The sequence below is a fragment of the Dermochelys coriacea genome, chromosome 2 (assembly GCF_009764565.3).
Source record: "Dermochelys coriacea isolate rDerCor1 chromosome 2, rDerCor1.pri.v4, whole genome shotgun sequence".
Lineage (NCBI taxonomy): Eukaryota > Metazoa > Chordata > Testudines > Dermochelyidae > Dermochelys > Dermochelys coriacea.
In genome coordinates, this window is record NC_050069.1 from 6,525,835 (window position 1) to 6,552,998 (window position 27,164).

A 27,164-nucleotide genomic window follows, 5' to 3' on the forward strand; every position below is an offset into this window, starting at 1 on the left:
GAGCCATTGTAAAAAACTTGGTAATGCATTCCCTTCAGGGCTATCACAAAGTGCTTATGCAAAGTCCCCTTGTAAAAAGATAAGAGCCCAAGTGAGAAAAGTCAGAACCGAGGCTGTGGAGTATTCTCAAAGGAGGGAGTTGTTGTGTGGCCACTAGGTAACTCAAGGGGATGGAAGACCACGAGTGTCGATGAAGCCCCCTCGCTCTAGGCCCAAGTGGCCCCCTCCTTCCCTTTTCTGCCCAGAGATACTCACAGCAGTCACGCTGAGGAGTTTGCAACAGTTTGTTGCAGGCGCAAACTGTCTGAAGCAAGATTAGGCCTAACAGGACAGAAATGTTAGATAATGCTGAACAAACAACTCCATATATGGTAGAATAGATGATAAGAGGAAAAAGGGGAACTGGCTGGTATACCGGATTGGCTATATGGATACTTAGGGCAGCTTGCTATTGGATAGGTATGCTAAAGAAAGAAAGTATAAAAATATGTGTAACTGCTTGCACTGGTGTGCAGGATTTGAGATTGTTGTCTCCCTGTACCGCTTGAAGCTTCAAATAAACTTTTCTACTTCTCCACCCCGTTGTGGTTATTGGGCAACGTACACCGGGCAATGAATCCAGCTGTTGCTTGCCTCGGGCACTCTGTGCCGGCAACACCGACAACCAGGGTCTGTCAACGTTACAAATGGGGGCTCATCTGGGATTTCAACTGGGAAGTCTCTGAAGCTCGGGACCCACTTTCTCAGCTAGGAGAAGTAGGCGAGCCCCCACTTGCTTACATTCTGGGATGGGCTCATGGATCACTGAGCTGTATGTGGATGGCCACTCCCCCCCACCCCCCAAGTCAGACCTGTTCTGGCTTCCTGTGATGCCAAAGTAGATGCCTCTCCACCAGCCAACTCAAAGGCAATGGTTTGGCAGACATGAGTACAGCTTCCCCGGTGGGGTGGACACCGTGTTTTCCCAGTTCTCAGGGCACTGAATTCTCAGCAGTAACGGCACCGGCCCTGCTATGGTCTTTAATTTGAAAGGAGCCTCCATTTCTTCTTGCCCTTTATTCCCTTGCCTGTGGCCTGAGGGGCAAGGAAATCTAATTTGCATATTTTAGAGGATGTTAATTACACAGCCCCTCACTTCAAGCCCCAGCATCCTGGCACTGACCAGTCTCCTGTGCTTCATATGCGACAGCCATGGAGATCAGTTAATTATGGAGCCTATTGAGCTATACGGGAACGTAATGAGCTCCAGAGTATCTCCCAGAGGGATCAGGCCCAGGGGGCTTCCATTAGGCACTCACACCAGTTTAGGAACAGGTGCCTCTGGATCAGGGACGGGACGAACAGTTTGCATGAAAGAAGAGGTAGAGACCAGGGAGAGCGGGGGTCAGAGGAGAAGTCCTGATCCTCACCCAGATTTCCTGCCCCACTATGGTGTTTGCATCCTGGGGCTTGGGTCAGGCCTGTTTTACAAAGTGCAAGTTCCAGGTCTGCACTGTGATTTCAACCCTCCTCCCGCCTCATTGTTCAGGGGGAAGCAGGTGGAGGCTTATGACTCAGGCCCAACGAGAAGCAACCCGAAGCTTATGTACTTCCATAGTTCCCCTCCTGCTAAGGCCCAGAGCGTGACCCTTTGCCCATGCAGACTGTTGCTTTCCCCCTTTCCTGGGCTGGAAAAGGTGAGGGGGGCAGGGCAGACCAACAGACTAAAGGCCGAGCGCACAAGGCAATGGGGGGCTTGAGGGACACAGGCTTTTCAGAGCTCCCTACTGACCCTCTGGCCTGTGTCGTCTCCCCTGTGAGGAGAGAAGGGTGCTTGGTGGGGCACAATCTGCTCTGCCGTGCCAGCCCGTGGCAGCTTTGCCTGGCCAGGCCTGCTCAGGGAGGACTCAGGCATGGCTTTGCCTTGAGCTGGGGGCAGAGGGCAGCCGTGCTGAGAGTCGCTGTCTACTTCTGGGGCTCCCCCTTGCTCCAAGCGGGGGCAGCACCTGGCGCCAGATTTCTCGCTGGCCCAGCATACATCCCCCAGGGTGCCAGTGCAGCAACGCAGGCTGGCGCATTGGCCAGGTGGACCCACGGCTCCCCCTATTTCCTGCCTCCTCTCGCACATAGCCAGGGATGGAGAAAGTAGTGGCCCTGTGCAAGCTGTGTCTGCCCCAGCCCTGCTATGCCCAGTGCAGGCTGCCCACCCAGGGGCCTAGGAGAGGGGAGTGGGGGTTATTCTTCTTTGCAGCAGGGTCAGTCACACTGCAATTTGACTCACATCGTGTATGGATTAACTCCTTACGTGACCTGCCTGCTGGGGACTGTCCAATGTACTGCTGTTCCTGAGACATCTCTGCTTCTGAGACTGCTACTGGCCCCCCAGTCTGGACCCTGGCTGCATTGGTGAGTCCCCTAGGGGATGCACCTACACCCACTTAGGCCCCAGTTGCTCATGATCATTAGAATTGGCATCACAAAGTGTTTGATGACTCAACGTTTGACCTAGGAAGGTCATGACCCATCAGAGGACGCAGGCTCTGGAATGGCCTCCCAATTAGAGCAAGAACCTCATAGGTTTTAAGTGGGACTTGGTAAATTCATGAATGGGATTGTCTGATGGGGTTGCCCGGGAGAGCAGGGGACTGGACTCAATGGTCCACGAGGTCCTTTCCAGTCCTGTGTTCCTGGGATGTATGGCGATGAGTTGTGGAAATGGTTGTGGGAGGTTCCTAGCTCAGATGAGAATACAAGTGCTGTTCAAACAAGTTTAGGATGGTAGTGTGTCATGTAATTTGGGGAGGCAGGAGGCATTGCTAGCTGGAGAAGACAGATGGTACAATGGTATGGTCCAATGGTTAGACTCTTGGCCTGATGCTTATAAGACTCAAGTTTGAGTCCCTGCTCTGCACAGATGCCCTATGGGCAAGTCATTTAGTCTCAATGTACCTCAGTGTCATGGAAGGTTCTACTGAAGCAATGTTCTTGGCATGTTAGAGAGATGCTGTTCGTTCAGCTTACTGGAGCGGATATGTTACCGGGAAATATCGAATTTGCTGATATAACAGAAAAACAACATTGGCGATCCCCACACGGTATAACCGCCATAGCAAAATGGTGCTGGACTATTGATAAAGAGGCTGATACTAGAGTTGGCTGCAAATTCTCAAATTTCAAAACTTCCACATTCCAAGTTTTCTTTTAAAAAGGGAAAAATTCAGATGACTTTTTTGCTGTGCGCCCTGCCCCTGTATTTTGACCTGCCACGGAGCTGGTTGAAATGGTTTCAGATCTCACATTTTGAAAATTTGAATTTCCCTATTTTGAAAAAAAGGGGATTCTTTTTTCAAAAATAAATTGGCAAAATCTCCCCTCTTTTTCTCGCCTTGCTTGAATTCTCTCTGTGCTGCTTGGTTACTATTGGACACAGAAATATTCATAAGTATCTTAACCCCAGCCCACCTGAAGGAGAAAGGTGATGATGTCTTTCTAGGGAACCTCCACCAGGGTACGGAAATTCCTGTAAAAATCACCAGCTTTTCTTTAGAGCTTTTGACATAGCACAAGCATTCTTTTAAGGTTCACCTTCAGCTGTTAGAGAATGGGTATCAATCCCCATTTACACCTTAACACAATTTTAGATGATATTCAGATTGCAGCATTTACTTGTCATGGACAATATTGCTGTTTAATGGTCTGCGTGCATGAGGTGACTGGTAAAAGTAGTGGTATTATCATTACTTATTTGAATTACAATAGTGGTTGAAGGTCCCAACCAGGATCCCATTGTTCTGGAAGCTTTGGAAATAGATAGCAAGAGACAATTCTTGTATCCTTATGTAGCTTTTTAATATTTTGTTTAATATAGCTCAGTGGTTTGAGCATTTCCTGCTAAACCCAGGGATGTGAGTTCAATCCTTGAGGGGGCCATTTAGGGATCGGGGCAAAAATTGGGGATTGGTCCTGCTTTGAGCAGGGGGTTGGACTAAATGACCTCCTGAGGTCCCTTCCAACCCTGTTAGTCTATGAGTGGTGGTTGTCTTTGCTAGTGCACCTAGCAACCCGCATTGTAACTTAACCTAGTTTTTTGCTATTATTTAATAGAGTCCAAGCACGCAAAGTGCTTTGAAATCCTTTCTATCAGCTATAAGGTGCTGTGCCAGTGTCAAATTATTGATTAGCTAAGAGATTATGACCTTTCCTAATGGACTTTCCACTGTCATCCATGCAGCTGTCACTTCCAGATTAAACAACAGCAAGGTGCTCTGACTTTGCAGAGCACTCAGACACCTCAGCTCGTACAGAATGAGCTGGAGAGTCTGGCTAAGTGAACTGCGCTGACTTCCCATCTGCGTCCGAGTCCAATCCCAGGTGATGTGCCTAATCCATAAAGAACAGCGTGCTTTGCGACCTGTGTACCTTGGAATTCACCTCTCTCCTTTAGGCCCCTTTGAAGTGACAGAGACCCACAGTTAAAGAGATGCTAGTGGTCTAGATGTTGCAATCACAATCCCAGAGCTTTTCCGAGGATGGTCTTTGGCGGTGGAGCTCACTCCCAGAGCTTTGCTTAGGGCCCTGCAGAACATGCTGCAGATTTCACACACTGGGGGATAGCATGTCGCCAGGCCTGTCTTTGGTGCCTATGCACACAAGGGATAACAGCCTGCTAATACAGCTCTTCTGCAGAGGTGCTCCTTTCGGTGTCTGTGGGCTCCAACCCCAGGGGAGAGTAGAATTGACACACAAGGCACGTCTCTTGGGCCCTGTCTGCAGGAGGCTGCTCGGTTGTTATTTATTGTGGTCAGGCAGTGGGAAAGGGTGGGGGATGTTTGCACTGACATCCAGGGCTGGCAGTTTAATTTAAGGCTTCGCTGTGTGTTATTTATGGTGTGTGCCCAGCTGCACGCAAATAAATCGTTTGTTTAATAAACAACATCAATAAACCAGTAGCCACATGCCCCACGTTAGCAGCTTGTGCCCTGCACTGAGTGACAGCTCGTTGTATGGCTGGAGATCTCATGGCCAGGGATCTTCCCTCGGCGGCTCTTACTCAGACTCAATAGCTGTGTAAGGGATGCAGGATTCTGTCCCTGGAGTAGGCTAAGCAAACTGGTCCCTATCTTGATGTCTGTACCTGCTTTTCCTCTGAGCCCTAAGCGGCAGGATGGTCTAGTGGTTAGGGCACAAGATAGGACTTGGGAGACCTGGGGTCCACTCTCTGCTCTGCCACTGACATCCTGTATGAGCATGGATAAGTCACTTAGTCTCTCTTTGCCTCAGTTTCCCTCCCATGAAATGGGGATAATAGCACCTCCCTCCATCACAGGGGTTCATTAAAGATGATGAGGTGTGCAGATATGACAGTGGTGGGGTCACATCCGTACCATAGATAGTTTGTAGACTTTATATGAGATGGCTGCTTCAGTTTAAATGACTGGCTGGTAGCACAATCCCTGACTGGTTCTAATCTAACAGGTGGGCCCTTCTTTCTTCCTTTCCCTGGGAGGTCTCCCACTGGCAGGACATCAGAAACAAACCTCCCCCTGCCTACCGGATGCTGTGGCTCCAGCATTGCTGGGAAGAAAGGAAGAGTGCATCAGGAAAGGGACAGGGAGAGTAACTTCAATTGCTGGCTCATAAACATTGACTTTTACCTCAGGCGCTACATTTGTCGTTGTGTGGAATCGTTCCGGGGACTGGCCATAACAAGGGGATGCTGTAATTTGTGACAGCCACGCATAGTCGGGTCGCGTCTGGAGTGCAAATGACATGCTAATGCCAGGAGAGGTACCCATGTAAGGAGGCTGACAAGCCAGACAGGAGAGAGAGCAGAGAGACGTGAGTAGAGACAAAAGACAAAATGAAGAGACTGGGTTGGGGGAGAGTTTGGGGAGAGACACAGGGAGGCCAAGGGTGCTATTGACCCTGCCACATTTGGTCACTTTGCCTTCCTCAGTTCAACCAAGCTTTTTTGCTTAAAGATTTTCCTTTCCCTTTAAAGAGGATTGAAGCTCTCAGCAGAGAGACTGCAATAAGCAGGGAACTCAGGGCACCTGAGAAGCCCACAGAGTTTCTGCAGTGAAGAAACCCCATGGAGACAACCCCACTCCCCCTTCCCGGGCCTCCAACGTGTGCTTGCTGTGCTGGAGAGCTCTGCTCTGCTCTGAGCTAGCTCCACAAAGGGACTTAATGGGCATTACAGTGCCTAATGTCTAGGTTCCCTGTCACCTACTGGAATCCTCAGCCTTGAGCTGGGCACCCAGGTGCCTTCTACAATGGGATACCCAAAAGCCAGCATGCTGAGCGGGGATCCGCTTATGCTAGCCAGTAGGAAGTGCTGAGAGCGGGGTGTGGCCTAAGCCCCGCGTCTCCAAGCTGGTTAGGCATCCAGTCCCTTTGTGGATATGGTTCTCTGCGCAAGTGTCTCCGCTGTGCTGGGGATTAACCAAAAGTCAGGCTGCGATGAAACCCAACAGGCTTCTCTGGAGATGTACGGAATAATGGACCTTATTCTTCCCTTGGCTTCAGTCCCAGAGCCTTAAAAATCCCTCCTGCAGGAGACAATGTGATATATGCCGTCATGTGCCAGCAATGCCCCTCTGCCATGTGCATTGGCCAAACGGGACAGTCTCTACGCAAAAGAATAAACGGATACAAATCAGACATCAGGAATCATAACATTCAAAAACCAGTAGGAGAACACTTCAACCGCTCTGGTCACTCAGTAACAGACTTAAAGGTGGCAATTTTGCAACAGAAAAACTTCAGAAACAGACTCCAACGAGGAACTGCTAAACTTGAATTGATTTGCAAACTAGATACCGTTAACTCAGGCTTGAAGAGTAACTAGGAATGGCTGGGTCATTACACAAATTGAATCTATTTCCCCACGTTAAGCATCCTCACGCCTCTTGTCAACTATCTGAAATGGGCCATCTTGATTATCACTACAAATATTTTTTCTCTTGCTGATAATAGCTCATCTTAATTAATTAGCCTCTTAGAATTGGTCTGGCAACATCTACCTTTTCATATTCTCTGTATGTATATATAACTTCTTGCTATGGGCTCCATTCTATGCATCAGATGAAGTGAGCTGTAGGCCACAAAAGAGTATGCTCAAATAAATTTGTTAGTCTCTAAGGTGCCGCAAGTACTCCTTTTCTTTTTGCAGATACAGACTAACATTGCTGCTACTCTGAAACCCGTATTATTGAAAATGTTTGTTTACCAAGCCCTGTGCTTTATTAATGCCACTGGGGTTTTTGGTAAACAAAACATTTTGCAGGTCATTGTGACAAAATTGGAAATGGAAAATTTTGATAACATCAACACTTCTTAAAAAAGAAGATACATTTTTAGAAAAAAAATCTGAATTAAACCCCCAACCTTTTCATGCAAAAAATTGTGACCAGCTCTTCTTAGGAGATGGGCTATGAGAGACAGTCTTACATAGAATCTGGTATGGTCTAGGCCAGCAGTGGTACCATCTGCTAGCTGTCCAGTGGCTTACCTCATATCAATCAGTTGTCTCAGAGTATGTCTACACTGCAAAATAAACTCTGCATCAGCTAGTCTCAGAGCTCAGAGCCTCAGCTCAACTGATTGGGGTTTGCCGGGCTAAAAATAGCGGTGTACACATTCCCACTTGGGCTGGAGCCTCAGCTGTGGGACCCACCCCCTTTGCTGGCTCGCAGAGCCTAAATCTGAATGTCCACACTGCTATTTTTAGCCCTGTAACATGAGCCCAAGTCAGTTGACCTGGGCTATGAGACTCAGTTCTGCAGGGTTTTTTGCAGTGTAGATGTACCTTCAGTCCAATTTCTAGCTGGCAGGTGTCTGCGTCATAAAACCCGGTTTCCTAATTGGCACTAAGTGGCACCTTTTGATGGCAGTGTCATTAGAGAGGCCAACTCTTTTTGTTTTATTGAGCATTTTAAAGACATTCCTTAGCTAGTAGTGGAGCTGGCTGTTTTAATCACACATTCATTAATACTTGGAACATAGCAATCTAGGTTCAAACATTAGAGAAACAAATTAAGTGGATAATCTGATCTGAAGAAGCTTCATCACAGTGATTTTACAGCATATCTGGAAGCAATTTCAGATCCTAGCATACCGCTAACTGATTTATTCAGAACCAGATAGATCATCAGCTTTTCTAATTTTAAGACAGTACAAGGGAAAAGTCAATGGAATAGCTTCTGAGCTGGTATAAATTAATATAGCTCCCTTGACTTTAATGGACATACTACACCAATTATCTTAGCTGAAAATCTGGCTGAATGTGTGTAGTTGTGGTGGTGGTGGTGGTGGGTTGTTGTTTTTTGTTTGTTTTTGTTTTTTTAATTTATAAACTGCAGTAAATTTGAAAATGAAATGATAAAATTTTGACCATCTGAGATCTGTTCCTCAGACTTACTGATACAAGTTGGACAGGTCTCAGCCTAGCTCCTTTACAGAGCTGCCAGCATCAAAAACACAGACAGAACTGCAGTCTCTGCTTGTAATTCATATCTGTCTGTTGTTATTGGTGGTACAGATCAGATGCCTGTAGTTAGGTGTACCCAACATATTGTATTATAAGATGCTGTCTTCAGTTTCTTATAACTTTGCCAACCTTTAATCATTCAGGCTGAAATTTTCCACATTGGATGTCTGTCTGATAATTTCTTTTCTTTTCTTTTCTTTTCTTTTCTTTTCTTTTCTTTTCTTTAGCCTGGTCTACACTATGAGTTTATGTCGGATTTAGCAGCATTAAATCGAATTAACCCTGCACCTGTCCACACAACAAAGCCATTTTTTTCGGCATAAAGGGCTCTTAAAACCGATTTCTGTACTCCTCCCCGACGAGGGGATTAGTGCTGAAATCGACATTGCCATTTCAAATTAGGGTTAGTGTGGACGCAATTCAAAGTTATTGGCCTCTGGGAGCTATCCCACAGTGCACCATTGTGACCACTCTGGACAGCACTCTGAACTTGGATGCACTGGCCAGGTGTACAGGAAAAGCCCCTGGAACTTTTGAATCTCATTTCCTGTTTGGCCAGGCGAGCTCATCAGCACAGGTGACCATGCAGTCCCAGAATCGAAAAAGAGCTCCAGCATGGACCAAACAGGAGGTACTGGATCTGATCGCTGTTTGGGGAGAGGAATCCATGCTACCAGAACTACATTCCAAAAGATGAAATGCCAAAACATTTCAAAAAATCTCTGAGGCCATGATGGACAGAGGCTACAGCAGGCTACACACAGTGCTGCGCGAAACTTAAGGAGCTCAGACAAGCGTATCAGAAAACCAAAGAATCAAATGGATGCTCTGGGACAGAGCCCCAGACATGCCGCTTCTATGCTGAGCTGCATGCAATTCTAGGGGGGGCCGCCACCACTACCCCACCCCTGTCCATGGACTCTGATGATGAGGTACTCTCTGCCATGCCCGAGGATTTTGTGGATGGGGAAGATGAGGAGGAGGAGGATGAGCTTGAGGAGAGCACACAGCACACCGTACTCCCCGACAGCCAGGATCTTTTTATCACCCTGACTGAAATACCTTCCCAACTAAACCAAGCCAGAGAAGTGACCTCTGGTGAGTATACCTTTTTAAATGTAATACATGTTATAAAAGCAAGCATTTTTAATGATTAATTAGCCCTGAGGACCTGGGATGAATTCGTGGCCAGTACAGCTACTGTAAAAGTCTGTTAAAGTGTCTGGGGATGGAGTGGAAATCCTCCAGGGACATCTCCATGAAGCTCTCCTGGAGGTACTCTAAAAGCCTTTGCAGAAGGTTTCTGGGGAGAGCAGCCTTATTCTGTCCTCCATGGTAGGACACTTTACCACGCCATGCTAGTAGCAAGTAATCTGGTATCATTGCATGACAAAGCCTGGCAGCGTATGGTCCCAGTGTTTGCTGGCATTCAAGCAACATCCATTCTTTATCTCTCTTTGTTATCCTCAGGAGAGTGATATCGTTCATAGTAACCTGGTTGAAATAGGGGAATTTAATTAAGGGGACATTCAGAGGTGGCTGTTCCTACTGGGCTGTTTGCATGTGGCTGAAAAGAAATCATCTCTGCAGTTAGCCACGTGGTGGGAGGGGGGTGAGGAAAATGGCACTGAGCTGTTCGCATTTGACTAGCAGGGATCTTCCCTGATACCAGCCACACGGTGGGGTGAGAGGTAAAGCAATCATCCCAGAGAATTGGATGCGGGGGGGGGTTAATTTGGTTTCTGCTCCTGCACGATAACAGGAAAACTACAGCACTAAATGGACAATTCAATGGGCTTTGCTTGGTAAGGGAAAGGAGGGCACTGCTGTTATGAAGATTGCAGAAGCCGAAAGACTATGGCTTACCATGGCCACCTGCAAGCCGAATTCTGTCGCCCGGCACTGCGTGTGTGATCTCTAACACCAAAGGCACTCAATATAAGATGCAAAATGAGACCTTGTACTGAAATCACATGTGCTATGCAATGTGAATAGTGTTGTTCACCGTGAAAGAGTATAGCCATTGTTCTGTGAAATGTATCTTTTTAAATACTTCACTCCCTTTTTTTCCTCCAGCAGCTGAAAATGTTTCAAGCCCTCCTCCTCCGTCCCAAAGGCTATCTCAGATAAGGCAGCAAAAAAAATGCACAAGCGATGAAATGTTCTCTGAGCTCATGCAGTCATCCAGCACTGACAGAGCTCAGCAGAATGTGTGGAGGGACACAATAGCAGAGTACAGGAAAGTGGCCGATGAACGTGAGGAGAGCTGGTGGCAGGAAGATCAGAGGAGGCATGAGACAATGCTCGGCTACTGCAGGATCAAACAGACACGCTCTGGCGGCTGGTGGAGGTTCATGAACGGCAGCAGGATCATAGACTGCCACTGCAGCCCCTGTTTAACTGCCTTCCCTCCTCCCCAAGTTCCATAGCCTCCTCACCAGATGCCCAAGAACCCAGGGGGCGGGGGGGGGGGGAGGCTCTGGGCACCCAACCACTCCACCCCAGTGGACAGCCCAAGCAACAGAAGGATGTCATTCAACAACTTTGGAAGTGGCCTTTTCCTTCCTTCATACCTTCCTCCCAAACCCCACCCAGGCTACCTTGTGAGTTATCTCCCTATTTTTATAATCAATTAATAAAGAATTCATGTTTTTTTAAACTATAGTGACTTTATTTCCTTTGCAAGCAAGCTGTGATCGAAGCGGGGAGGGCGGGTGGCTTACAGGGAATTTAGAGGCAACCAAGAGGGCGGGTTTTCATCAAGGAGAAACAAACAGAAGTGTCATGCAGTACCCTGGCCAGTCATGAAACTGGTTTTCAAAGCTTCTCTAATGTGCAGCGCTTCCTGCTGTGCTCTTCTAACCGCCCTGGTATCTGGCTGTGCATATTCAGCGGCAAAGCAATTTGCCTCAACCTCCCACCCCACCATAAACGTCTCCCCCATACTCTCACAGAGATTGTGGAGCACACAGCAAGCAGCAATAACAATGGGAATATTGGTTCCGCTGAGGTCTGAGCGAGTCAGTAAACTGCGCCAGCGACCCTTTAAGCGTCCATATGCACACTCTACCACCATTCTGCACTTGCTCAGCCTATAGTTGAACAGCTCCTTACTACTGTCCAGGGTGCCTGTGTATGGCTTCATGAGCCAGGGAATTAAGGAGTAGGCTGGGTCCCCAAGGATAACTATACGCATTTCAACATCCCCAACAGTTATTTTCTGGTCTGGGAAGTAAATCCCTTCCTGCAGCCATTTAAACAGACCAGAGTTCCTGAAGACGCGAGTGTCATGAACCTTTCCTGGCCATCCCACATTGATGTTCGTGAAACATCCCTTGGGATCCACCAGTGCTTGCAGCACCATTGAAAAGTACTCCTTGCAGTTTATGTACTGGCTGCCCTGGTGGGTCCAGTCCCAAGTTAGGGATATGTGTTCCGTCTAGTGCCCCATCACAGTTAGGGAATCCCATTGCAGCAAAGCCTAGTACTATTACCTGCACATTTCCCAGAGTCACTACCTTTGATGGCAGCAGCTCAATGATTGTGTTGGCTACTTGCATCACAGCAACCCCCACAGTAGATTTGCCCACTCCAAATTCATTATCAACTGACCGGTAGCTGTCTGGCGTTGCAGGCTTCCACAGGGCTATTGCCACTCGCTTGTGAACTGTGAGGGCTGCTCTCATCTTAGTATTCTTGCGCTTCAGGACAGGGGAAAGGAAGTCAGAAAGTTCCATGAAAGCGCCCTTACGCATGCGAAAGTTTCGGAGCCACTGGGAATCATCCCAAACCTGCAACACTATGCGGTCCCACCACTCTGTGCTTGTTTCCCCGGCCCAGAATTGGCATTCCATGGCATGAGCCTGCCCCGCCCATTGCCAGGGACCACAGTTTTAGAGAAATCTGTGTTCATGTCCTCATCACCACGCTGCCGTCGCCTCCTCGCCTGGTTTTTCAGGTTCTGGTTCTGCATAAACAGCACAATAATGTGCGAGGTGTTTACAACGGTCATAACTGCTGCAGTGAGTTGAACAGGTTCCATGCTTGCCGTGCTATGGCATCTGCTTGGGCAATCCAGGGAAAAGGGCGTGAAATGATTGTCTGCCATTGCTTTCACAGAGGGAAGAAGGGTTGACTGACGACATTTACCCATAACCACCAGCGACAAATTTTTGGCCCCATCAGGCATTGGGAGCTCAGCCCAGAATTCCAATGGGCAGCAGGGACTGCGGGAACTGTGAGATAGCTACCCACAGTGCACCGCTCAGAATGTTGATGCTTGCCATGGTACTGTGGACACACAACATCAGATTAATGTGCTTAGTGTGGACTCATGCACTCGACTTTATACAATCTGTTTCCAAAAATTGACTTCTATAAAATCGGAGTAATTTCATAGTGTAGACATGGCCTTTGTTGTTGTTTTAACTTAAGCAAAAACAGTTCAGCCCTTTCTTGGAACAAGGAGAGGGGAAATGTGTTGTTTTGTCCACATTAAAAAAAAAATCTTACAGCAGTTCCATTGAGAAGCCCTAGTGACCCCAGGGTGTGGAGAAAGAGGGGCCAGCAAGTGTCTGCATCATAAAACCTAGCCTCACAGTTGGCACTGTCTCCTTTTGATGGCAAAGTCATCAGAGAGGCCAAACATCTTTGTTTTAATTGATCAGTTTAATGATGTGTGATACAGCATGGCCAGAAGGCAGCAGGAGAGTGTTAGAAGGGAGCCTTATTCCCTGTAGAGGGAAGAAAGTTTTCTATAGATTAATTAAAGCACCTGAAGCCAATTAGAGCACCTGAAGCCAGTCATCTGATAAACCCCCCCTGCTTCAATCAGACAAGGAAAGGAGTTGAAGCAGAGTGAATTGGTGTTGGAGTAGAGAGCAGTTTGGAGGAGTTGAAACAGAGTGGATTGGTGTTAGAGCAGAGAGGAGTTTTGAGGGAAGCAGAGGAGAGTTTGGAGAAGTGCTGTGGTGGGCTAAGAAGACCAAGACCCTAGGTAAAGAGACACCTGGTTTGTGCAGAAGGAAGGCAGGAAGCCCCACAAGCTGAAGGGCAGGAGAGGGAAGTAGCCCAGGGGAAGGAACCACTAGTTCAAGTGGTTTACCACTATCCCTAGGGCCCCTGGGCTGGGACCCAGAGTAGAGGGCAGGCCTGGGTCCCTCCCTCTCCACTCTCCTCCTCTAGGACACTAGTGGGGCAGTTAATACCCCAGTTCAGGGGCAAGAAACAGTGTCCTGAACCCTCCCCAAGAAGAGAAAGTGCGAGACCCATCAAAGTATTGCTGGCAATTTGCCACACGTGGTGTGAGAAGCGGGATCTCCACGCTGGGCACTTAAACTAGGGTTAGCCAAAACCTTCCCATCCCTAAGATGGACGACGTGGTCAAGGCCCTAATACAAGCCACCACATCCCAGCAGGAGGCTACCCAGGTCCAAGCAACTGCCCAACAGGAGGTGACTCAGATGCAGCAGGAGACTAATTGTCTGTTGATGAGTCAGGCTGCCCAGGACCAAGCCCTGCTGCAAGAGCTGGTGAACCAGATGAAGGCCCTTATGGAGCTGAACAATAACTGTGACAGGAACCAGACCATATGGGCCAGCCACTGCCTACAGAAAATGACACGGGAGGATGATGTGGAGGCATACCTCCTGGCTTTTGAAAAATTAGCCCTGCGGGAGGTTTGGCCCCAAGATCAGTGGTCTGGTATCCTCACCCTGTTCCTGTGTGGGGAGGCCCAGAAGGTCTACTATGATATGGCCGCAGAGACTGCAGCAGATTGCTCCCAGCTGAAGGCAGAGATCCTGGCCAGATCCAGAGTAACAAAGGCATTACAAGCCCAGACGTTCCATGAGTGGCAGTATACGGAGGACAAGACACCCCAATTGCAATTGTTTGACCTGATTCATCTGACCCAGAAATGGCTGCACCCTGAGGCCCTCAACTCTGAGAAGATGATGGAGCTTCTGTTATTGGACCGGTATATGAGGGGGCTACCATCAAGCCTCTGGGCTTGGGTTGGCCAGAATGACCCTTCCACCTATGATGAGTTGGTCTCCCTCGTGGAAAGACAACTGGCAGCCTGCAAACCGTTCCAGACCCCAGGGGGTGAGACACAGGAAACCAGGAAGCCAGTCCCAAACCCAAGGCCCTGGACTGTTGAGAACTCCAGGAGAACCATAACTGGGAGCAAAGACACCGAGGAATGGCCCGAGGCCAAGAAGGGACCTGGGGGTTTGGGAAGAGAGGGCTGGGGGGGCCAGCCAAATAGTCCCAGGCAGAGGGCGGCAACCGGAATAAGGGGGGTGTTACGAGTGTGGGGAATTGGGGCATATAGCAGCCCAATGCCCCAACAGGGAAGAGCCTATGCAATGTAATCTGGGGGATCATGGGGAGCAATGTGGCCTAATCAGCCTGGTAGGGGTCGCAATGACCTCGCATAGGTATACAAGATCAGTAAAAATTAATGGAATCAAAACCATAGCATTAGTAGATTCCAGGAGTGCTGTCACTCTGGTCTCGGGGAAGTTGGTGGGGCAAGACCAACTAACCTGGGCCAAAAGGGGTAACGTACGTTCATGGCACCATAAATTTCTACCCCACAATCCCGGTACGGATTGAGATCCAGGAGAATACTACCAGGGTAACTGCAGGGGTGGTCCCCAGGCTCCCCTACCAGGTCTTAATTGGTAGGAACTTCCCTGGGTTTGACAGCTTACTCCCCATAATAGAGCCAGGGGAGGGTAGCAACCCCTGGGCTGAGACAGAGGCACCTACAGATAGCCTCACCCCAATGTTTTCCAAGTTTGCCCAAGAGATATTCTCATCCCCCAGTAAAACCCTGAAAGTCTAGGCGGGAAAGGAAGGCAGATAAAAGATTAGGGACCAGGATTCTAGCAGAGAACCAGAAAACCTCCCTTGTTGGTAGGTGAACCCGTTCAGGAGGCCAGGAGATAATTCAGGCCAGTGAGGACTCGGAGGCGGTTCCTAGCCCAAGTAGGGGCAACCCAGGGGGTGGAGCAGAAACAGACCCCCTGGAATTAGGTCAGATTGGTACCGCGCGTGAGAATTTCGGGCAGGACCAAGCCAATGATCCGCTATATGCAAATGTAAGGGATCAGGTAGTGGAAGTAAATGGCATACCCATGGAAGGAAAGACCAAAGGCCCAAGGCCATATTATGTGCTCAAATGCGATCTGGTGTACAGGATAGCGCAAATATGAGGGGAAGAAGTAGAGCAACCCTTAGTCCCACAGAAACACACAAGGGCAGTACTAGAGTTAGCTCCCAGTCATCTATTTGGGGGACATCTAGGAGTAGACAAGACACTGGATAGAGTCCTAAGAAGGTTTTATTGGCCAGGAATACGTGCAGAGGTCCAGCACTATTGTGCTAGCCCCCAACCTCACTTGCGGGCCCAATTAGTACCTTTGCCTATTATTGAAGTCCCTTTCAAGAGGATAGCAATGGACATAGTGGGCTTACTGGGAAGATTGGCATGGGGCCACCAAAACATACTAGTCATCCTTCACTATGCCAAGTGGTATCCAGAAGCCATTCCTTTAAGAAATCCCACATCCAAGGCAATAGCAAAAGAACTACTCCAGGTTTTTGCCAGAGTGGGCATCCCTAAGGAGATCCTGACAGACCAAGGAATGCTTTTCATGTCAAAATTAATGAAAGACTTATGTACCCTACTCTGCATCCAGGCCATACGGACTCAGTTTACCATCCACAAACAGATGGACTGGTTGAGCAGTTTAACTGTAAAAGTATGATCCGGAAGGTGGTAGCACAGGACGGAAAAGACTGGGATACCCTTCTACCGTATCTAATGTTTGCTATACGGGAAATTCCCTAGGCATCCACTGGTTTCTCTCCCTTTGAACTACTATATGGACACCATCCAAGCGGAATATTAGATATTGTCAAGGAAGATTGGGAAGAACAACCCAACTCAGGAAAGAATGTCATTGAGCATGTGACACAGATGAGAGAGCGAATAACTCGAGTAACCCATATAGTACGAGAACATTTGGAAAAAGAACAAGAGGCCCAGCGGACCTATTACAACCGTCGGGTGAAAGTATGGAGATTTCAGCTGGGGGAATGGTGCTAGTACCGACAGCAGAAAGCAAACTCCTAGCCAGCTGGCCAGGACCATATGAGATAGTGGAAGCCGTTGGGGAGGTGAACTATAAGGTCAGACAACCAGACCGCCGAAGGCCAGAGCAAATCTACCACATCAACTTAAATAAAGCCCTGACGTGACTGAGAGACGTGCCTGGTCATTCGGGGAGCTCCATCCCAGACAGATGGGGTGAAGCCAGGGGCAGGTGAAGATATATTCTGAGTTAACTGAAGAACAAAAAACAGAGGTCATTGATATGATCCAACGGAACCAGGATGTGTTCTGTACACAGCCAGGCCATACGACACTGGTCCACCATCGTATTGTCAACAGTCCCAGAGTGAGGGTGACAATAAGACCATACCGAATACCGGAAGCTAAAAGGGAAGAAATTAGGACAGAAGTGAAGAAGATGCTGGAACTCGGGGTTATTGAAGAATCCCACAGCCAGTGGTCCAGCCCTATTGTCCTAGTCCCCAAGCCTGATGGCATCCTGAGGTTTTGCAACGACTTCTGGAAGTTGAATGAAGTATCCCAATGCGATGCCTATCCGATACCACGCATTGACGAGGTAGTTGATCAGTTAGGCAAGGCCCGATACCTAACCACTCTAGACTTGACCAAAGGATATTGGCAAATTCCCCTGGTCGAGAATGCCAAGGAAAAGACTGCCTTCTCTACACCAGATGTCCTGTTCCAATACAATGTCCTCCCTTTTGGACTCCATGGGGCCCCTGCAACATTCCAATGACTTTTGGACAAATTGCTGCGACCCCATGCCAAGTATGCCACCGCCTAACTAGACGACATAGTCATCCATAGCCCTGACTGGGAAACACACCTCGGAAAAGTAGAAGCGGTGCTAGACGCCCTGCGGAAGGCCAGCCTTGCTGCCAACCCTCTCAAATGCGTGTTAAGACTAGATGAGGCCAGATACCTTGGGTATGTAGTTGGGAGAGGTTTGGTGAAACCCCAATGGAACAAAGTGGAGGCAATACAAGGTTGGCCTTGACCAGTCCACAAAAAGCAGGTCAGAGCATTTCTAGGGATAGTAGGATACTATGGGAGATTCATCCCTCATTTTGCCACAAGAGTGGGGCCATTGATGGATTTGATAAAGGCTCGAGGCCCCGAGATAGTAAAGTGGACTGATGTGGCAGAAGGAGCATTTGCAGATTTAAGGACAGCCCTTTGCTGCCATCCAATACTCATAGCCCCAGACTTCGAGAAGGAATTCATCCTACAAACAGATGCCTCGGAGGTAGGGCTAGGAGCCATCCTTTCGCAGATGGTAGGGGAGGAGGAACACCTGATCTTGTACCTCAGCCGGAAACTCCTCCCCAGGGAACAAAAGTATGCCGTCGTTGAAAAAGAATGTCTGGAGGTAAAATGGGCTATGGAGACTCTCCGCTACTACCTACTGGGATGGTGGTTTATACTTGTGAGAGACCACGCCCCACTCCAGTGGGTGCACAGAAACAAGGAGAAGAACACAAGTGTGACTAAGTGGTTCCTATCCCTGCAGCCCTTCCATTTCCGGGTACAGCATAGGGCCAGAAGCCAACACGGCAATGCTGATGGCCTATCACTACTGCCTCTCGTCCCAAGTAACCCAATCCCAAGGTGTTGAGTGGGGGTGGGGAGGAGGGAGAGATATGGGATACAACATGGCCTGAGGGCAGCAGAAAAGTGTTAGAAGGGAGCCTTATTCCCTGTAGAGGGAAGAAAGTTTGCTATGGATTAATTAAAGCACCTGAAGCCAATTAGAGCACCTGAAGCCAGTCACCTGATTAACACCTCCCCCCCCCGCTTCAATCAGACAAGGAAAGGAGTTGAAGCAGAGTGGATTGGAGTTGGAGTAGAGAGCAGTTTGGAGGACTCAAAGCAGAGTGAATTGGTGTTGGAGTAGAGAGCAGTTTGGAGGAGTTGAAGCAGAGTGGATTGGCGTTGGAGTAGAGAGCAGTTTGGAGGAGTTGAAGCAGAGTGGATTGGCGTTGGAGTAGAGAGCAGTTTGGAGGAGTTGAAGCAGAGTGAATTGGTGTTGGAGTAGAGAGCAGTTTGGAGGACTCGAAGCAGAGTGAATTGGTGTTGGAGCAGAAAGCAGTTTGGAGGGAAGCAGAGGAGAGTTTGGAGAAGTGCTGCGATGGGCTAAGAAGACCAAGACCCTAGGAAAAGTGACACCTGGTTTGTGCAGAGGGAGGGCAGGAAGCCCCACAAGCTGAAGGGCAGGAGAGGGAAGTAGCCCAGGGGAAGGAACCGCTAGTTCAAGTGGTTTACCACTATCCCTAGGGCCCCTGGGCTGAGACCCGGGGTAGAGGGCAGGCCTGGGTCCCTCCCTCTCCACTTCCTTCCTCTATGACATTAGTGGAGCAGTTAATACCCCAGTTCAGGGGCGAGAAATGGTGCCCTGAACCTTCCCCAAGAAGAGAAAGTGCGAGACCCATCAAAGTAGTGCCAGCAATTTGCCACAGATGGTTCATTAGATGGTAGTATAGTGGGGTGTTTTAATACATATTCATTAACACTTGTTACACAGTAATCTAAATTAAAACATTATGGAAATGAATGGTGAGGGGCATCCTGGAGTCAGGGAGGTGCCTTTTGTTGTCCCTATGAAAATCCACACAGATTTGGCCAATCTATAAAATTATGAAAACATTTTAGTAGAAAATTGTTAGATTTTGTCAGTTAATTTCTCTGAAGAGCCTCTCAGCATAGAGCATACTGCATCCCCCGCTGCTGCTGTGTGTCGACTGGACTGCACATCCCCCATCCCCACAGAGAGACTGGCCAGGCTGTATTCTGGGCTGCGGGGGTTGAATAGGACTTTTGCTGCAATTGCTCCTACTGGTTGCTGGAAGCTACTGTGGTGCCAGATACTAGAACATGAGAGCAGGTGGATTGTGTTCATCACTGATAAAGTTTGCAGATGACACAGAAATTGAGGGAATGGTAAATAATGAAGAGGATGGGTCACTGACACAGAGAAATCTGGATCACTAGGTAAACTGGGTGCAAGCTTACAATATGTCTTTTAATCTGGCTAAATGTAAATATATACAGCTGGGGAAAGAGCATGCAGGCCATACTTACAGGATGGGGAACTCTACCCTGGGAAGCAGTGACTCTGGAAAGATTTGGGGGGTGGGGTGGATAATCAGATGAACATGAGGTCCCAGTGTGACACTGTGACCAAAAGAGCTAATGTGTTCCTTGGATGCATAAACAGGGGAATCTTGAGAAGGAGTAGAGAGGTTATTTTACCTCTAGATTTGGCATTGGAGTGACCATTGCTGGAATCCTGTGTCCCGATCTCGCACCCACAATTCAAGAAGGATGTTGATAAATTGGAGAGGGGTCAGAGAAGAGCAGCAAGAATGACTAAAGGATTAAGAAGCATCTCCTATTGTGATAGACTCAAGGAGCTCCATCTATTTAGCTTAACAAAGAGATGGTTAAGAGGTGACTTGTTTGCAGTTTATAGGTATCTACATGAGGAATAAATATTTAATAATGAGCTCTTCAATCTAGCAGAGAAGGGTATGACATGATCCAATGCCTGGAAGTTGAAGAGAGACAAATTCAGACTCATGTAAATTTTTAACAGTGATGGTAATTAACCACTGGAACAATTTACCAAGGGTCATGGTGGATTCTCCATCAATGACAAGTTTTCAATCAAGAGGGGATGTGTTTTTAAAAGATCTGATCCGGAAATTATTTTTGAGAAGTTTTATAGCCTATGTCATCCAGGGGTCAGACTAGATGATCACAATGGTCACTTTCAGCATTAGAATCAATGAATCTGTGTTATAAATGCCTTTTGCTGCCTGCAGTCCATCTATAACTAGGGCTCCCAATATTATTATTAGCAGTAGAAATAAACCGAAGTTAGTTGCAATAGTTGGAAATGTTGACAACATTCCCCTAGCATAGATAGGCTTTACAAGGTTTTTAACCGTTTCAGAAATGAGGGGACATGTCTTAAACTTCCAATTAGATTAGGTTAAAAAAAACTAGAAAAAGCTGCATTTCCCCCCCCTTTTATGGTTGAAATTTTAATGAAAAATTTAATCAAAATTCAAAGGTGAAGAAACTGTTCATCAGTTTTTAGCTCGTCACAAACCAAGAAAATATTTCTTGACTTTTTCCCCTGTATTTTTCATTTACATTCAAAATATCGATTAAAAATATTGCTCAAAGTTTGACCAGTTCTGTTTCCAGAGCACTAGTATCCATGGGTGATATCCTGACCTCCTTGAATTCAACAGAAATTTTACTGTTGACTTCAATGAGGCTAGGATTTCACCCTCTAGCTTCTCTAACTTAAGTCCACCAGAAGCAAGAAATATTTGCCTTTTTCCCAGTGGAGAAGCCTGTATTTGTGCTGCTGTTTTTTTAAGCCTATGTTAGTCGGGATGTTTGTTATCCCAAGCTCTGCCAATTCATATCAGCAGCAACTGGTCCAGGAGCCCTCACGGCTCTTTGAAGCCTTTTATGGAGCGTCCCTCTGCCAAACCCTGTTTCTGACCACTGAACAGTGACCATCTTCTTCTTCTTTTTTAATGAGGGGAACAAAAGCAAACAAAAACAAATGGAACAAAAGCTTGGGATCATGGAGCAAATTCCTGCTGTTGGAGTTTCCTTAGTGTTAACTTTCTATAAACTCATTTGTTTGGTCAGCACTATAATATCGCTGTGGCTGATGTGTTTGCCCTCACAACACTCCTGTGAGGGAGGGAAAGATGATTTCCCTCCATGTACAGATGGGGCATTGAGGCACGGAGAGAGAGGAGAGGGAGTTCTAATCCTTGCTCTGCTGTAGCCATGCCGTGTGATTTAGAGCACCTCACTTCACTTCTCTCTGTATGTCTGCACTGCACAGTTAACTCAAGCTTTTAACTGTAAAGCCCTACAGCCCACACAGAAAAACCTTCATGCATTTGGAAGTGCATGAAGCCCAAGTTAGCTGACCCAGCTGGTAATATAAGTTAGCAATCAGGCTCCTCTTTCACTTAGGCTAGTACCTGCTCACTTTGCAAAGCGAACGCAGCCAAAATCTCTCGAGTCCTAATAGTCCTTCCCACAGGTCCCCTCAAAGGACAGACAAGTTCTTCCGCAATTGACACAACAGACTGGAAAAGAATCCTAGAGTGTCTCAGTGCAAAGAACCATGGGATATACCCCCAAACACACAGGTGAGCATCAAACATTGAGGACACAGGGAGGGTTTTGCTGTGGGGACACTCACACCTAGGCTAGGCCAACTTGGGTACTCAGACCCAAGTGCCAATCACTTGGGATGATTGTGCAGTGTAGAAATAGCCTCAGTTTCCCTGTGTGAAAAATGGGGATGAGACCACTTCTTCAGCCTCACAGGGGTGTTGTGAGAAATCCTGAAGAGAAATTCTTTAAGGACTGTAAATAGCTCTCAGACTACCATGACATAAGCATCTTGAAAGATGGACCATTTGGAGAACCAGCTAAACTTTAGAGATCTTGAAAACAAATTCAAACCTCTAGTTTTTACAGTTTGCTCATCATTTATTTAGAGTCAACGAATGGGAGAACAGGCTCTTCTCTCTCCGATTGGAGCACCAGGATATTTTACTGACTGTGGAGTGGAAATATTTTTTGTTTCCCATAACCATCTGGGTTGAGCACCAAGTGAAAAAGGCAGCAATACTGAAGGGTATCATGTGTGCTTGTATAATTAAGCTGTATCAATGCAAAATTGTTTCTTAATGACTCATCAGACTGCACTGTTTGTCTTCTCCACTGATCAGCTGACTGAAAACAGATTCCTCCCATGAAGTCTCTGTAAAAACTTGTCATTGTATTAGCAGTTTATAAATTATACAGAAATACATCAAGCAACCCTGGTTGCAAAATATCAGCAATAGTTGCACACAACAAACGGCAAAGCACAGGGGGAAAAGGATATATCTATATAATGAGTGCCTAAGGAATGTTATACCTAATGCAAATAATATGTTATGAATTAATAAGATGCACAAAGCCAGTTTTGAAATTAGCTTTCATTGTCCAATATATTAAATGCAAATATTTATAAATAGAGTGTATATCCCTGTATTACTACAGAGAGTACAAATGAAGCCAAATGAACTTTGGAGGGAATGGATGACACAAGATACGAGCCTCTGTTACACTGATATAAATCTATAGTAGATCTGCCACCCACAATGGAATGACTGCAGATTTATTTTGGTATCATAACAAGACCTAGTGACTGGAAACTCAGATAAGATAAATTCAGATCAGAAAGAAGGTGCATTTTTTTTCTTTCTTTTTTTTTTTTTTGCAGTGGAGTAATTAACCACTGTAACAGCTTACCTAGCATTGTGGTAGATTCTCCATCACCTTGGAGTCTTGAAGTCAAGATGGGATGTCTTTCTAAAAGCGATTCTGTGGCTCAATCAGAAGCTATGGGCTTGATGTAGGAATCACTGGGTACAATTCTGTGGTCTGTGCTATGCAAGAGGTCAGATTAGATTATCATAACAGTCTGAGCAGGCCCTCAGTGCAACTGTGACCTTCGGTAATAGTTGAAGGTTAAAATAATGGGGTGAAATTCACTGGTGCACAGAAGGCCAGCACAAAGTCTACGCATCACTCAAGTCCCACTTGAGTCTTCAAAACAGGTCCTATACAGGAGAAGTGACACATGAGCACCATGCTAGCCCTCTGCATAGGAATTTCACACATTGGGAGTGAGAGTTGAGTAGGGTTATGGTGTAGACATCAGCTATTTATTGATCTTTTGAGATGTTTCAAGCTCTCTACCTATTTCTGAGATGCCTGCTACCTGAGCACTACCACTTCCATGGTGTCTTTGTGCTCAGGATCTCAAAGCGCTTCACCAATATGAGTGCATTAAACCTCACTAATGTCCCCTGTGAGGAAGAGAAGTATTGTTATCCATGCTGTATTCCTCCTTTTTTAATTGGTAGGATGGTAAAAGTCCAAACTGCCATCATACAAGGGTACCTTGAGTTAGGGTTGCGAGAACTCTGGTAGAGTCTAATTTAGGTTTTAGTTGCACATTCAGCATCCCTGGCCCCAGTGTTTGTACTGGGAGTTTGTACGGCAGCATCTAGTCATTAGTAAACCTGGTCCGAATTTTTTAAAATTAGAAATTTCAGCCAAATCTTGAATTTTAAAATTTTGAACAATAAATGGAAAACGGATAGTTAAAATGTTTAGGAAATTCACACCCACATATCCATTTTTCAGCCAACTATGGGGAAGCTTGATATTTGACATTTCAAGTTTCAAATGTCAACTTTTGATTATTTTGTGGGAAAACATTTGATCGTTGCTGTGAGATGAATTAGTCACCTGCGTATCTGTTTTCCTGGCTGCCCAGACTATCTTCTCATGCCCCTAGTTTCGACCTTATCCTATTCTACCCTTTCTACGTTTATTCTGCCTTCCTCACACTTTCTTTTATTATCGCTCTGGACTTTTCCTGAATACAGAGTAATTTTCCTCCTAAACCTGTTTGTTCCTTGACTTGAGAGAAGTGCAGGGAAGGCTCAGCTGGGATGAGGTTGGCACTACAAACCAGAAGTCAGAAGTCCCACCCTATGATCTGATAGGTTTCAGAGTAGCAGCCGTGTTAGTCTGTATTCGCAAAAAGAAAAGGAGTACTTGTGGCACCTTAGAGACTAACAAATTTATTAGAGCATAAGCTTTCGTGAACTACAGCTCAAAATGAAAGCTCACGAAAGCTTATGCTCTAATAAATTTGTTAGTCTCTAAGGTGCCACAAGTACTCCTTTTCTTCCTATGATCTGAGTGTGCTATGACACTTACTTTTCACTAGAGCGCTCTCCAAAAGACCAGCTAGGTGGACTTTGGACTGAGAGGCAACAGAACTAGGTTCAACTCCAAGCTCCGTGATGCTTCCTGAGCCACATTGTGCTTCAGCTTTGCCCTCTATAAAATGGGATAAGGGTGCTTTTCTATTTTACAAGGGTATTGTGTGTTGGCAGCTTAAGCCAGGGTGTAACTGCACCCACAGAAATCAGGCCCAGATGGCACTACTGCTTGTGCGTTTCATGTCTCTCGGCCAGCACTCAGGTCCCACTCCCTGCTGGAGTCCACAGCAGCATCTCTCAGCCTTAGGGACTAGTGGATGGCTGATGCGAGCAAGGAGGGGTAAGTATGAGGTTGGATCGGGGAGAAGGGGGGCAAGCCAGGCTGTTCTCCTTGTCTGGCCTGGTAGGGAGCTGTGGAGTGCCAGGGGTGAGCCTGTGTTGCCACCTCTGGGGCAGGGGTGTTCGGTCTGTGCACTCCTGCCCGCTCCAGGCTGTCATGGCAACTTCTGCCCAGGGACCCCAGGGTCGGGGGCGGGGGGAGGCTGGATGTAGAGCAGAGTGTGTGTGGGGGGGAGTATGGCTGGATGTGGGGGAAAGAAAGAGAGGAGGGAGGAGGGCTAGATGGGGGCAGAGAGGGAGGGGAAGGGAGCAGAGCTGCCTTTGGGGCAGAAAGGAGGAGGGAGCAGGGCTGGATGTGGGGCAGAAAGTGAGGAAAGGGGTCAGGGCTGGCTACGGAGAACAGTAGGGAGGAAATTGGACAGGACATGGGGAAGAGGGAAGAAAGGGGGAGCAGGGCTGGATGTGATATAGTGCAGCCATTGAAATGGGGCAGGGGGGTATCTACGCCCCGGTGTTATGAGGCTAAAGTCACTAATGTTTGTGGTGTGCTTGGATACTCCAGTGAGGGGTCAGATAACTACCAAGACAGAGAAACCAAAAATCTGAACTTGTGCCTGAAATATGCAGCCCTGATTGAACCTGGGGCACAACGGAGAATCAGCCTGATGCTCAGCTCATCTGGGTCAGCTGCCAGAAAATCCCTGTCCCAAGATTGGCTTCTTTATTGGGCTATTGCAAATATGTTGCATAACCCCAGTCACTCTTACATGTTTCCATGTGGGTGGCTTTAATAGCATGAGCTTAATGGAATTACTTCTGATTTACACTGAGGGTAGAGTCTGGCCCAGGGACTAATGCGCAAGAAGATGCTACAGGCCTGATTCAGCAAGGTACTTAAGCACGTATCTAATTTTAGGCATAGTCCTGTTGACTTCAGTGAGACTGTTCACATGCTTAAAGTTAGGCATGTGATTAAATAACTTCCTGAAATGGTGTCTAGGTTCTTAAGGGCCAAATTCTCTGATGGTGTAACTCTACTGCAGGCACAATTATGGACCAAGGGCCTGATTCTGATTTCACACTGGTTTGACAGCACCGATTCGGGTGCAGTAACTCCTGACTTCCGCTGTCAATGTCAGAATCAGGAACTGAGCTCCTAAGTGATTTTGCATTAATGTCTTTCTGGTTCCATGAAGCAAACCCATCCCTTGTGTAGCTCTGTCGCCTTCAGCGGAGTTATGCCAGGAATGAATTTGGCCCAAGTGAGCTCTTCAGGCGCTCGGTTCAGGTATACGTGGCATAGTGCACTTTTCAGTGCTCAGACACAGCCAAATCTCACACACAGCCTTGAATGTCAGCATTGGTCCTCCAGAGAAAGGAGATATTAGCCAAGGATATTTGGGCTATGCACTGATTGTTTGGGGAAGCACTACAGAGTCTCTAACTTGCACCTGGACAGCCAGCAGTCCTCCTGTTGGATTTGGGCCCAGGAGTCTGTTGGCCTAGAAATGAGAATATAATTCCCCACCACCACCCATTAAACACACACGCACACGTGTGTGTGACTTGGTCTTCTTCCATTTCTATCACCTAGTGATGAAGCTGGATAATGCAGCAGCCTTCAGAGAAAACTGGATGCTGTCTTCAAGTTGAATGAACTTTCCTGAAGAAAGTGAGGAAGGACACAGAGAGAGAGAGAGAGAGAGAGAGAGAGAGAGAGAGAAGGTGAATTCTGAATTCATAGCTGAATTCATAACAGAATTTTTTAAAAACAGCCTTGTTTTTATGGATAAAAAATCAGAATCCAGTTTTCAAATAGAGAGACTTTGCTTGACCATCCAAACTTTGCATTTGGATGCTCAGCTAACTCCTGAGTGGAAGGGAACATGGTGCAATGGACAGGGCACTGAACTAGGACTCAAGAGACCTGGAGTCTATTCCTGGCTGTGCCAATGACCTGCTGTGTAACCTTGGTTAAATCACCTACCGTCTGTGTTTTTTTTCCCACCCTTTCTCTGCCTTGTCTGTTTAGATTGTAATCTCTATAGGGGAGGTACGGTCCAGTCTGTTCCCAGGGGCTTCAGTGGGACTGCTTAGAAACTAAAGAACCTTGCTGAATCAAGATCAAACAAGATCCAGATCCTCCAGCTAACTCTGTTATCGGCCGATGCCCACGCACAGCCCCATTGAAGTCAATAGGCCCCTGTGTGTATTGTGTCTACACACTGCCAGCTACAGCAGTAGAGTCCACAAGAGACCGTTGGGCGCGGGGATGGGTGAAAGCAGTGGTCAGAAGTAAGTCAGTGATGAAGGGGAAACTGATGGCACAGCAGGATGTGAACAAACCTCACCATGGTGACTATTGCATCTGACTCTGCTGCCAAAG